This window comes from Bubalus bubalis, chromosome 3 (assembly GCF_019923935.1).
Source record: "Bubalus bubalis isolate 160015118507 breed Murrah chromosome 3, NDDB_SH_1, whole genome shotgun sequence".
Lineage (NCBI taxonomy): Eukaryota > Metazoa > Chordata > Mammalia > Artiodactyla > Bovidae > Bubalus > Bubalus bubalis.
In genome coordinates this window covers 79,608,092-79,622,062 of record NC_059159.1, presented here as the reverse complement: position 1 = coordinate 79,622,062, position 13,971 = coordinate 79,608,092, and the positions used below count along the sequence as shown (strand labels likewise).

The following is a 13,971-nucleotide window of genomic DNA, read 5'->3' as shown; positions in this document are numbered from 1 at the left end:
TCACAGCTGGGCTTGAAACCCTGCACAAAATGGAAGTAAAAGCTAAGACCGTCTTATAAACAACAACAAGTTTGAAGGCATGCCTTCTCACAAAGATCCCCTAGGCATTTAAGAAGCTTTTCTAGTCACTGACTGATAACTAAATTGTGTTGATACAGGGTGACTTCTAAAATTAAAAGTGAAGTGAAAGTCACTCAGTCATCTCTGACTCTTTGTGACCCCATGGACTACACAGTCCACAGAATTCTCCAGGCCAGAATACTGGAGTGGGTAGTCTATCCTTCTCCAGCAGATCCTCCTGACCCAGGAATCGAACTGGGGTCTACTGCACTGCAGGCAGATTCTTTACCCACTGAGCCATCAGGGAAGCCCAGATTAAAAATAAAAGAATTTTTAAAATGCCACCAGAGAACTTAGTATCCATACACTAGAAACAATATAGAATCTACAAGATTATATCAGAAAAGACAGTAAACAAGAAGCAACAAGAAAAAAATTAACAAAAACCTAGCAAAAAAATAAATATCTATCTGATGCTAGATCTATTTCAATACATTACTTAACTGTATAGTTTTCTACAAAAAGTCATGACACATGTAAAGAAGCAGGAAAATGTATCACAAACAGGAAAAAAAAAAGCAGCCAAGAGAAAATGTTCTTGAGAAAGCCCAAATTTTGGACTTAATAGACACAGAATTTTGGTCTTTTAAAGAAAAAAAACAATAAAGGACAGAAATGGTAGAGACCTAGTAGAAGCTGAAGTGATGGAAAGAGTACACAGAACTGTACAAAAAAATCTTAATGAACCGGATAACCACGATGGGGTGGTCAGTCACCCAGAGCCAGACATTCTGGAGTGGGAAGTGAGGTGGGCCTTAGGAAGCTCCACTGTCCATAAAGCAGGTGGATGCAAAGGAATTTCAGTAGAGCTATTCAAAACCCTAAATGATGATGCTATCGAAGTGTTACACTCAATATGTCAGGAAATCTGGAAGACCCAGAAGTGGCCACAGGACTGAAACCCTGGCCACAGGAAAAGGTCAATCCTCATCCCAATTTCCAAGAAGGGCAGTACTAAAGAATGTTCAAACCAGTGGACAATTCCACTCATCTCCTCATGCTTAAAATCTTGCATGCTAGGCTTCAGCATTATGCAAACCAAGAACTTCCAGACATCCAAGCAGGGTTTAGAAAAGGCAGAGATCAAATTGTCAACATTCACTGGATCATATAGAAAGCTAGGGAGTTTCAAAAAAATATCTACCTCTGTTTCACCGACTATGCTAAAGCCTTTGACTGTGTGGATCATAACAAACTGTGGAAATCTCTTTCAGAGATGGGAATATCAGACCATCTTACCTGTCTTCTGAGAAACTTGTATGTAGGTCAAGAAGCAACAGTTAGAACCCTGTGTGGAACAACTGATTGGTTCAGGATTAAGAAAGAAGTACAACAGGGCTGTCTGTTGTCACTCTGTTTATTTAACCTATATGCTGAGCACATCATGAGAAATTCCGGGCTGGATGAGTTACAAGCTGGAATCAAGATTGCTGGGAGAAACATCAACAACCTCAGATATGCAGATGATACCACTCTAATGGCAGAAAGTGAAGAGGAACTGAAGAGCCTCTTGAGGGTGAAGGAGGAGAGTGAAAAAGCTGGCTGAAAACTGAACATTAAAAAAAACTAATGGCATTCAGCCCCATCACTTCATGGCAAATAGAAGGGGAAAAGGTAGAAGCAGTGACAGATTTCCTCTTCTTGGGCTTTCAAATCACTGAATGATGACTGTGGCCATGAAATCAAAAGATGATTACTTCTTGGCAGCAAAGCTATGACAAAGTGTGTTGAAAAGCAGAGACATTACTCTGCTGACAAAGGTCTGTATGATAAAGGCTATGGTCTTCCCCGTGGTCACATATGGTTATAAGAGCTGGACTGTAAAGAAGGCAGAGCACCAAAGAATTGATGCCTTCAAACTGCGGTGCTGGAGAAGACTCCTATGAGTCCCTTGGACAGTGAGTAGATCAAACCAGTCAATCTTAAAGGAAATCAACCCTGAACATTCATTGGAAGGACTGATGCTGAAGCTGAAACTCCAGTATTGTGGTCACCTGATGCTAACAGGCAACTCATTGGAAAAGTCCCTGATGGTGGGAAAGATTGAGGGCAGAAGGAGAAAAGGGCATCAGAGGATGAGATGGCTGGATGGCATCACCAATGCAATGGACATGAATTTGGGCAAATTCTGGGATATGGTCAGGGACAGGGAAGCCCGGCGTGCTATGGTCCATGGGGTCACAAAGAGCAGGACACAACTGAGAAACTGAGCAACAAAAGACACATACTTTAAATCAGCTATTGTAAATATGTTTAAAAATTAATGGAACAATGTCTAGAGAATTAAAAGAAAGTGTGAAAATGATGTTTCATCAAATAGTACCAATAAAGAGAAACAGAAAAATAATCAAAGTTCTGGTGTTAAAAGGTGCAAAAATTACACAAACAAGTCACTGTAGGGATGTAAACTAGCAGAATAAACAGTGACCCTAAAGACAAATCAATAGATTATTCAGTTTGTGGATAAGAAAAAAGAACAAAGAAAAATTAACAGCATGTCAGATGTCTGTGGGACACCATCAAAGAGACCTATATACACATAATGTGAGTTGCACAGAAAGAGAAAGGAGCAGAAAATACTAAAGAAATAATTGTCTTAAACTTCCTGAATGTTATGTAAAATATTAATCCATATATCCATGATGCTCAACAAACTGCAAGTAGAATTTACAGAGAGTTACACCTAGGCATGCCAGTCAAACTGACCAAAGTCAAAGACAAAAAGAAAATCCTGAAAGTTTTAACAGAAAAATGGCATCATGTTTAAAGAATCCTTGTGAAATGACACCTCTAAGTGTTGAAAGAAAAAAATTATTAACCAAGAATTCTATATCCAGCTAAACTCTGCTTTACAATGAAGAGGAAATTAAGACATTCACAGATAGACCCAGGTGTCACTAGTGGTAAAGAAGCCATCTGCCAATGCAGGACATGTAAGAGACATGGGCTCGATCCCTGGGTCGAGAAGATCCTCTGAAGGGGGACAAGGCAATCCACTTGAGTATTCTTTCCTGGAGAATCCCATGGACAGAGGAGCCTGGTGGGCTACAGCCCATAGGGTTGCAAAGAACTGCACAAAACTGAAGTGAATTAGCATGCACAGATAAACTCTGATGGAATCTGTCACTAGCAGATCTATCTTGCAAGAAATGCTAAAGGGGTTCTTTAAGTCTGAAAAGGACAGTAAAAGGTCATTTGAATCCACATGAATAAATGAAGAACACTGGTAAGTGTAATTCCACAGGAAGATATACAAAAGAATAAATATGTTTTTGTAATCTCTAAGAGATGATAAAATAAAGCAAGAATTATAAAATTGAATTATAGGTTTATAATATATGCAGCAATTTATGACGGTAGTGGTAAAAATGAAGGACAGAAAGGGAGATTTACAAGAGCAATTTTCTGAATACTACTGAAATTAAGTTAGTTTTAATTTGAACTAGATTGTCACAAATTAAAATGGTAACTGTAATCCTTACTATAAACAGTAAGAACACAATTCAAAAGATATAATCAAAGAAATGACCAGGGCAATTAAACAGTAGACTAGAAAATATTTAACACAAAAGAAAGCAACAATTGTAGAGGAAATACAAATAAAAATCACACAGTAAAATCCTATTAGTTATTAATCACTGAATTAAATGTAAATAGATTAAACACTCCATTTACATTTGGAAGAATGGGGAAAAATATGAGTCAACTATATGCTGTCTACAAGACACACACTGAACTCAAAGACCAAAGAGGTTGAAAGCAAAAGGAAGCTAATTGAGATACTCTGTAAGCATTAATTCAAAGATATTTGGAGCAGCTACACCAACATCAGACAATATAATCTTTAAAACAGAAGTTGTTACTAGAGACGAAGAAATATATTTTATAATGGTAAGAGGGTCAATCCATTAGGAAGACAAAATGATTATAAACAAACACACATCTTATATAAAAACACCAAAATGCACAAAGCAAAACTGACAGAATCAAGTAAACAATAATTCAACAATCAACTGGAGACTTCAATACCACACTTTCAATAATAGATACAAGTCATTAAACCAAGTAAAAGTGCAATACTTCAACTATGAAGTGATTATACCTCATAGACATCTATGGAATACTCCACACAGCAAGAAAATACATATACTTCTAAAAAAGTGCATATACTTTTAAAGTACACATAGAATATTTTCTAGGGCAGATCATAAAACATTTATGTAGAGCAGTTAAGTCATAAAACAATCCTCAGTAAATTTAAAAGGACTAATGCCATACAAAGAATGTTCTCTGACCACAATGGTACTATATTATAGGCAGCAGAATATTTAAGAAATTCATAAATAAGTGGGAATTAAATTATACATACCTAAATAACAAACAGATGAAAGAAGAAATAAAAAGGAAACAATTCTTTGAGACGAATGAAAATGGAAACACAACATACAACTTACAGGATGCACCTAAAATAATGCTTAGAGTAAAAATAATACTGTAAATGGCTCTATTTAAAGATTTCAAACCAGCTACTTTGCCTTCCACCTTAAGAAACTAGAATTTTAATGGGAAACTAAACCCAAAGAAAGCAAAAGGAATCAAATAATAAACACCAGAGTGGAAGTAAAGTAAAGAGTTAAAGGAGTGGGAGGTAGGAGGGAGGTTCAAAAGACAGAGGACATACATATACCTATTGATTCAAGGTGATGTATGGCAGAAGCCAATACAATATTATAAGCAACTATCGTTCAATTAAAAACAAACTTTAAAAAATAATTAAAAATAGAGACAATCAACAAAACTAAAAGTTGAGTTCTTTGACAAGATCAACCAAATTGATAAAACTTTAGCTAGATTGACCAAAAATGAGAAGACTCAAATTATTAAAATCAATAATGAAAGAAGACATCACTATAGAACTTGCAGAAATAAAGAGAGTCATAAAGGAATACTATAAACAACTCTATGCCAATATATTAAAAAATTTAAATGAAACTGAGAAAGGGCATGTACAAAAACCCAACAGCTACTATTGTACTTAATGAAGAAAAACGGAAAGCTTTCCCCCCTAACATGAGGAACTTTAAAAAAGATTAAAACACATAGGAATCAACTTAACAGAGGCACTTCAAGACTTGTACTCTGAAAAAACACAAAAACTGTTGAAAGGAATTAAAGAAGATCTAAATAAATGTAAAGGCATTTCATGTCCATGGTTCTAAGACTGAAAATTGTTAATGGTAATACTCCACAAATTGATCTACTGATTCAAAACAACCTCTATCAAAATCCTAACTCAATATTTTTGAGAAATATAAGCTGATCCTAAAGGTTACATGGCTAGGCCAGGGACCAAAATGGTGTTGAACAAGAACAACAAATTTAAAGACCTCCCACTTTCAATTTCAATACTTAATACAAAGCTACAGTAATTAAAACTGTATAGGGCTAGCATAAGAACAGAAATAGAGATCAATCGAATGGAATCATGGAAAAAAAATTATGGTCAGTTACACTATGTTTCAACAGAAGTGATAAGAAAATTAATTGAGGGAAAAAACAATCTTTTGAATAAGTGATGCTATGAAACTAGATATCCACATTCAAAAGAGTGAAGTTGGACCTCTACCTCACACATTATGCAAAAATCATACACTTAAGTATAAAACTACAACTCTCAACCTCTTAGGAAAAAAAAAAAATTACTTTGTGACTTAGTTATCTTATATAGGATACTAAGACCACAAGAAAAATAAATTAGAATACATCATGGTGAAAAACTTTGTGCTGCAGTTGAAAACATCAAGAAAGTGAGAAGAAAACCCACAGACAGAACTTTTGCTAATGTTTATCAAAGAGGTCTGTATCCAGAATATGTAAGGCGGGCTTCCCTGGTGGCTCAGCCGGTAAAGAATCTGTCTGCAATGTAGGAGATTTGGATTCGATCCCTGGGTTGGGAAGATCGCCTGGAGACAGGAACGGCTACCCACGCCAGTATTCTGACCTGAAGAATTCCACGGACTGTATAGTCAGTGGGGTCGCAAACAGTCGGACATGACCGAGCGACTTTCACTTCACTATCAGTTATAAAGGCCTTTTTCGTATTGATCTGAAATCTGCCTCTTCCTGCATTCACCCATGGTGTGTTTTCTAACGTTGCCTTCTTTTCTATTTGTCTTCTGGTTGTGCTGAGTCTTCGTTGCTGCGTGACTGTTCCTTAGCTGCAGCGAGCAGGGGCCACTCTCTCGTTGTGGTGGCTTCTCTTGTTGCAGGGCTCAGGCTCTAGAGCACAGGCTCAGTAGTTGTGGCACAGGCTTAGCTGCTCTGAGGCATGTGCAATCTTTCTGGATTAGGAACTGAACTCATGTCTCCTGCATTTGCAGGCGTATTCTTTACCACTGGGCCACCAGGGAAGCCCACTCACAGTGTCTAGAGGGAGGGGGCATATGTATACCTATGGCTGATTCCTGTTGATGTACGGCAGAAACCATCACAATATTGTAAAGTAACTATCCTCTGATTAAAAATAAAATATAATTAAAATAAATAAATAATTAAAAATAACCTCCAGAGTCATCTGAATTTGCCTCAGAGGAAGGGCAGCACGAAGCCCAAGTCTAGTGCTCAGACATGTGTTTAACAGTGTTTTAAATAGAGATTTTAAAATAGAAAGTATTGAAAGATGAGAAATCTGTAAATTCTGAACTTGAATTTCCAAACTGCAATAATCAGATGGAGCTGAGAAGTGTCCACTTGCCTTTAGATGGGACTTACTCTATCTAGAACGGGCTTCCCCAGTGGCTCAGTTGTAAAGAATCCGCCTGCCAAGAGACGTGGGTTCAGTCCCTTGGTCTGGAAGATGCCCTCAAGAAGGAAAAAACAACCCACTCCAGTATTCTTGCCTGGGAAATCCTATGGACAGAGGAACCTGGTGGGCTATAGTCCACGGGTAATAAGAGAGTCAGATGCAACTGAGCGACTAAACAAGAGCAACGACTCTATCTAGTAAGATAGAGTCCTCACCTCTCCACACTGGATTTTTAAAAAGTGCATGGGATAGCAACTATAGCTATTGCCACTGATTTGAAAGGTTTCAATTTGGTTAAAAAAAAAAAAAACAACAACTGGGTAGCAACTACAGAGAATTCCAGAAAAACATCTACTTCTGCTTTATTGATTACACCAAAGCCTTTGACTGTGTGGATCACAACAAACTGTGGAAAATTCTTCAAGAGATGGGAATATCAGACCGCCTTACCTTCCTCCTGAGAAATCTGTATGTAGGACAAGAAGCAACAGTTAAAAATGGACATGGAATAACAGATTGGCTCCAAATCAGGAAAGGAGTACGTCAAGGCTGTATATTGTTACCCTGCTGATTTAACTTATATGCAGAGTGCATCATGTGAAATGCCAGGCTGGATGAAGCACAAGCTGGAATCAAGATTGCTAGGAGAAATATCAACAACCTCAGATATGCAGATGACACCACCCTTATGGCAGAAAGTGAAGAACTAAAAAGCCTCTTGATGAAAGTGAGAGAGGAGAGTGAAAAAGTTGGCTTAAAAGTCAACATTCAAAAAACAAAGATCATGGCATCTGGTCCCATCATTTCATGGCAAATAGATGGAGAAACAATGGAAACAGCGAGAGACTTTATCTTCTTGGGCTCTAAAATCACTGCAGATGGTGACTGCAGTCATGAAATTAAAAGACACGTGCTCCATGGAAGAAAAGCTTTGACTAACCTAGACAGTATATTTAAAAGCAGAGACATTACTTTGCTGACAAAGGTCTGTAAAGTGAAAGCTATGGTTTTTCCAGTGGTCATGTACGGATGTGAGAGTTGGACCATAAAGAAAGCTGAGCGCTAAAGAATTGATGCTTTTGAACTGTGGTGTTGGAGAAGACTCTTGAGAGTCCCTTGGACTGCAAGGAAATCAAGCCAGTTAATCCTAAAAGAAATCAGTCCTGAATAGTCATTGGAAGGACTGATGCTGAAGCTGAAACTCCAATACTTTGGCCACCTGATGTGAAAAGAACTGACTCATTGGAAAAGACCCTGATGCTAGGAAAGACTGAAGGCAGGAGAAGGGGGCGACAGAGAATGAGATGGTTGGATGGCATCACTGACTCTGTGGACATGAGTTTGAGGAAACTCTGGGAGTTGGTGACGGACAGGGAAGCCTGGCATGCTGCAGTCATGTCCACAAAAAGTTGGATATGACTGAGCAACTGAAGTGAACCGACTGAACTACAAACACAGGTGCTGCAAGAAGCCAGGCGTGGCTTATAAATGCGCACAGCAGGTGTGTGTAATAGGGAGTGGTGAAGACTGGCTCACCAGACAGTATATAAAGTAGGGAGACCCAACTGAGATTAATATACTACTGGCCTAGATAGGAATTCACAGATGAAGACAGTTTTTAATCAATAAAAGTTGCCAGAGTACTTTTTACAACGCTCCCAGGTGGCACTAGTGGTAAAGACCCTGCCTGCAATGCAGGAGACTTAAGGGACGCAGGTTCAATCCCTGGGTTGGGAAGAGCCCCTGGGGGAGGAGGCCAACGCACTCCAGTCTTGCCTGGAGAAGCCCATGGACAGAGAAGCCTGGCGGGCTATAGTCCATGGGATTGCAAGGGGTCAGACATGACTGAAGTGACTTAGCATGCACGCAAGACCAGAGAAGACATTCAAGACAGGGGGAAAACCCAGGCCCACAGCCTGGCTTCAAAAGAGCAATGGAGATAAACTTAATAAATTTCTTTGGTAATTGTGCCCCACGAGTTCTTCATTCAGTACAATTGTGTGTGTGTGTGTGTGTGTGTTTTCAGATATATTATATAGTACTGACCTTCTTAAATGCCTCATCCTCTGTTTTATAAACTTTCAAATATTTCTCAAAAAAGAGGTTGACATAACACTGTCTTACTTCATCAGGAACTTTGGATGCAGATTCTGATGCTCCTAAAGCCTGCTTCTGGTGAGCCACGTTGTATTTCACCATCTTGATAAATATAAAATTACTGATTAGAGGAAAAAATAATACATGTGTTTTCTGTTTAACATTCCAACCATGTGTCTAGGGGTAAAGCTATCTTAGGGAGGTTTATGTCAAAATTAAATTTAAAAATTATTTCAAGTTTTAAATTCATTAAAACTAGAATAAAGGCAAGGTATAAATTATCTATACTCACAAAAGAAGAAGTGAGATGGCTGCCTATACATCCACCATTTTTATTTAAACTTTTTATTTTGTAATGGAGTAGAGCCGATTATGGAGAACGGTAACCCAGTCTGGTATTTTTGCCTGCGAAATCCTGTGGACAGAGGAGTCTGGCAGGCTACAGTCCATGGGGTTGCAAAGAGTTAGGCATGACTGAACAGAGCTGATTAACAACATGAGAGTTTCAGGTGTGTCCACCATTATTAAGGCTGATCTGATTACCCATCTAATCTCTCTGCTGCTTCCGCATCCAGATGAGGTCCTCAGATCAGCATGTAGGAAGGTGGGTAGTTTACCATTCTTAAAACAAATATATATATCCTAATGCCTTTCAGTTACTATTGCACTGAGAAAAATGTTTGGACTTAAAATTTATGAAAGATCCATGCATATTCAATATTAAAATGAGCACAACTAGGGGCTTCCCTGGTGGCTCAGTGGTAAAGAACACACTTGCAGTGCAAGAGACACGGGTTCGATCCCTGATCCAGGAAGATCCCACGTGCTGCGGAGCAACTAAGCGTAGGCACCACAACTGTTGAGCCCAAGCTCTAGAGCCCACAGGCCACAACTCCTGAAGCCCGTGCACTTGGAGCCCAAGTTCTGCAACAAGAGGAACCACTGCAATGAAAAGCCTGTCCACCGCAGCTAGAGAGAAGCTCCTGCTCACGGCAACTAGAGAAGAGCTCATGCAGCAACAAAGCCCCAGCCCGGACAAAAATAAATAAAAATTCAAATGATCCCAGCCAGAAACAAGGTGAGCATTCCTTCTGAAGGACTTTAAGAGACTGTGGGAATTCGAGGATGAGTTCATCTACCTCACTTTTAGGGAGGGGGAAAGCCTTAAAACTGACAGTTCCCTGACAAGGAATACTTGGTAAAAAGAAAAAAAAAAAAATCACTGCCACAAGTAAGGGAAAAATGACTAAAGATGTAAGGCTGTACTATCTTATTACTTGTGGGCACTATTTTCTGAAGGTCTGTCTCTCTGTCACATACCCCAGTCTCTCTCTCACATACTTATATACACCCCTCATTTCGTGTGCCTTTGAAAGGCATATTCCAATGTCCATCTCTGCTCTGAAAAAAATCTGAGATGGCTTAAATTAATCATAGCTATAGACGTAAGGTGCTTCCGAGGTGGATCCGTGGTAAAGAATCCACCTGCCAAAACTTGGGGGGTTTGATCCCTGGGTTGGGAGGATCCCCTGGAGCAGGAAATGGCAACCCACTCTGGCATTCTTGCCTGGGAAATCCCATAGACAGAGGATCCTGAAGGACCACGGTCTATAGTGTCACAAAGAGTCAGACATGACTGAGCAACTGAGCACGCATACAGGTCTGAAAAATACATGCCTAACGTTTCCAAGGAATGTAGCCTGCCAGGAAAACCAAATTAACTGAAAGTGACAAATAGGCATAAATAATTCTATTTAAGGGTCACCAAAAAAGGTTGAAATTTCTCTTCAGGAGGTTTGGCATTTATCTGAATTAGAGATTTTCAAGAGAGAAGAATACAGCCACCCTCTAAGGGGATCAATATGTGGGCAGGATTAGACAGTTATTAGAGATAAAGTTCTGGTCCTCAGACTGAGTTTATAGTACCTTAACAGGAAAAGAAGCAATAGTTTTCACAGGAATGTGTGATCTGTTTGGCTTTGCAATTGGGTTTTCCTTTGAAGGAACTACATCCTCATGAAGGCTGCTTGATGTACATGAATTTTCTAAGAAGTTCAAAATGAATGAGAGAAAAAGGAAAATGTATATTTTAATGTCATTAGTCTCAGATGATTTGAGTTTATTTTAATCAACTCAGAATTTCACAATGTTTTGCTTATAGGCTTGACATATTAATATATATTCTTCCCTTGAAGAAAAAAAAATGCAAACACAAAAGGATTCCAAGTGACCAACTCCAGGATAACCTAGAAGAGCAAATTTAATTTATAAAGCAACTTGCCTCATGTAAAAATGCATGCAAAATGACTATTTATTGCCTAACATATAAACATCATGCTAATCATATTATTTCATGTAAAGCTTTAGGTGATATAATTGCTAATATATGGACTTTATAGAAAATGTTTTTTAAAATAAAGTAAAATTTCATTTATTAAATAATTGGCTAAAAAAAGCTTTTCTCATACCTCCTAAGGCTTTCCTCTGGCTCTGAGAGGCTGGACATACAAAGGTATTTTTCTTCTGTTCTGAAGTGGCAGGATCAAAAGCCTGCCCATCCTTAACGGCAGTCATTGTCTGCACTACTTGTTGTTGGGTCTGAAAGATCCCAGTGCAACTAATTAGTAACAAGATTAGTCCCCTGAACAGACTAGTGATCTGTTTTCAGGTTGATACCAATAAACATCAACAGAATACAAAGAAAACTGATTTTAAAAATTGATAAGATGGATAATTTCAAGTTCCTCTTGGCACAAAAGCTCTTTGGAAATGCCTGCATTTATGATACTCCATGAGCTTCCCAGGTGGCTCAGTGGTAAAGAACCCGGTCTGCCAATGCAGGAGACCCAGGTTCGATCCCTGGGGTCAGGAAGATCTCCTGGAGAAGGGAATGGCAACCCACTCCAGTGTTCTTGCCTGGAGAATGTCATGGACAGAGAAGCCTGGACAGAGCCCTGGGGTTGCAAAGAGTCGGACATGACTAGGCGAACATGCATGAATAATACTATATGTGCTCTAATACACACATAACTGGAGTATACCCCGAAATAAATTGAAATAATAAAACTGAACAACTATTTAAGCATATAAGAAATTTTTCTTGAAATAAGAAAGAAAATAAAATCTTATAAGAAAAAGACACTTTGTCTGCAGGTTGAAGTGTTAATAAGATTCTACGCAAGTTACTGGAATTCAAAGTTAAGAAGAGAATCCTCTAAATAGCCAGGCAAACGCATCAGGTGACCCACGCTGGGAGTGATAGCAAAGTAGCATCAGACTCCTCCATGGCAACGTTCATTACTAGAAGGGAACATATCACAAAATGTTCAGCTTCACCAGTAATCAAAGAAACGTAATACAAAATAAGGAAGTAAAATTCCACTCAGATTTACAGGTTTAAAAAAAAACAATATCCACTTTCTGTAAGTTTGTGGGGAGGGACCTCTGAACACTGTAGGACTGTAAACCGTCACAACTCTTCTAGAAGGCAAAACGGCAAAATATTTTTTAAACGATAAATTTATCTTCTTTTGTCCAGTTACTTCCATGTGTAAGAATTTATTTTTTAAAAAAGTCACTGATGAAAGCAACAATCATTTAAATATAAGAATTTGGAGAGATACTATATAGCACAGTAAAATGAAAACTATAAATATCACAACATTTGCAATGAACAGGTAACAAGATTAGCCTCCAGCAAAACTTTTTTCATAAGACAGAAGGGGAGTGAAACTAGTTTAGTGAATATCTATAATATCTGGCTCTGGGATAGACAGGCATTCACTACCTCCAGTTCATAGACATGGAAATGAAGCACAAAGAAATTAAATATTTGTTCAAGGACATTCAACTCTTCTAAGAACTGGAATTTGAGCTGTTATCTGCGACTTAGAAGCATAAATTCTTTTTATGACACGCAAAAGATTCTACTGTGAGTATATACCAAGTAATACAGAGATGAGTGCAGAGAAATAAAGTTTGTGTTAAATAACATTTTTTACATCTCATAAAAGAACTTAAACATTTATAATATAAATTTATAAGAGGTTCAAATTACTTTTGAAAACAGTTAAGTCCCCTTACTCACTCTAGTTAGGTTCGATAAGAGTCTCGCAAACAAGGGTTTAGAGAATACCAAACCGCTGCTCCTACTGCAGGCATCTCACAACAGCTGCATAAGTCAGTACATAACCTTGTGATGTGTGCGTTTCTGTTTAAAAATACTTCATTTAGCAGAATGCTGATTAATATTGAATTTGTGGTCAATAGCACTAATAACTCATGCCTGAACAAAGTTGTTTTAACACACATTTTCTCTGTCAGGCACAGTGCAATCTTCTTGCTCCAAGGAAGAGAGGACAGGACTCCACCTGGATACCATTTTAAATAACAAAATCACCAACAAAGCACACAAAAATGCAGAAAACATGGCACTAAATAGACTCAGATAAGATTAACAGTATGACCACTGGACAAGAAGGCCGTGTTGCAGTGTTTAGTCTTAGCTGGGAATGTGTATGTCAGGGAATTCAATTTTTTTTTTTTTTTTTTTTTGCCACTGTGTGTGTCTACCCGCCACCGCCGCCAAGTCGCTTCAGTCGTGTCCGACTCTGTGCGACACCATGGACTGCAGCCTACCAGGCTTCTCCGTCCATGGGATTCTCCAGGCAAGAACACTGGAGTGGGTTGCCATTTCCTTCTCCAGTGTGTGTCTACAGAGGACCACAAAAGCATCAGTATTGATTTTAAAGATACAAATTCATTTTACTGAATAGATGAATCTGCAGAAACAGAATCTGAAAATAATGAGGATTGACAATATTAATTCATAGTTCAAAGGTTATACAAAAACAATATACCTGCTTTTAATGAAAATGTTAGATAATGGGGAAAAAAAGGAAGGTTTTGAAAAACTCTTACAAGTAGGCAATGTATTTATTGACTGCCCG

At 38.4% G+C, this 13,971-nt stretch overlaps 1 protein-coding gene across 1 annotated transcript in view; it reads right to left on the bottom strand.

The window, feature by feature from the left end:
- The window catches only part of LOC112583851 (RNA exonuclease 1 homolog), a 42,520-nt gene that overhangs the window by 22,777 nt on the left and 5,772 nt on the right, over positions 1-13,971 (bottom strand). Inside the window, exons 4-6 of the mRNA XM_045165021.1 lie at positions 11,491-11,620; positions 10,949-11,067; positions 8,972-9,124 (exon numbers count right to left, since the gene is read on the bottom strand). The gene's annotated coding sequence lies outside the window, so the exon portion shown is untranslated. The remainder of the gene's footprint in view (positions 1-8,971; positions 9,125-10,948; positions 11,068-11,490; positions 11,621-13,971) is intronic.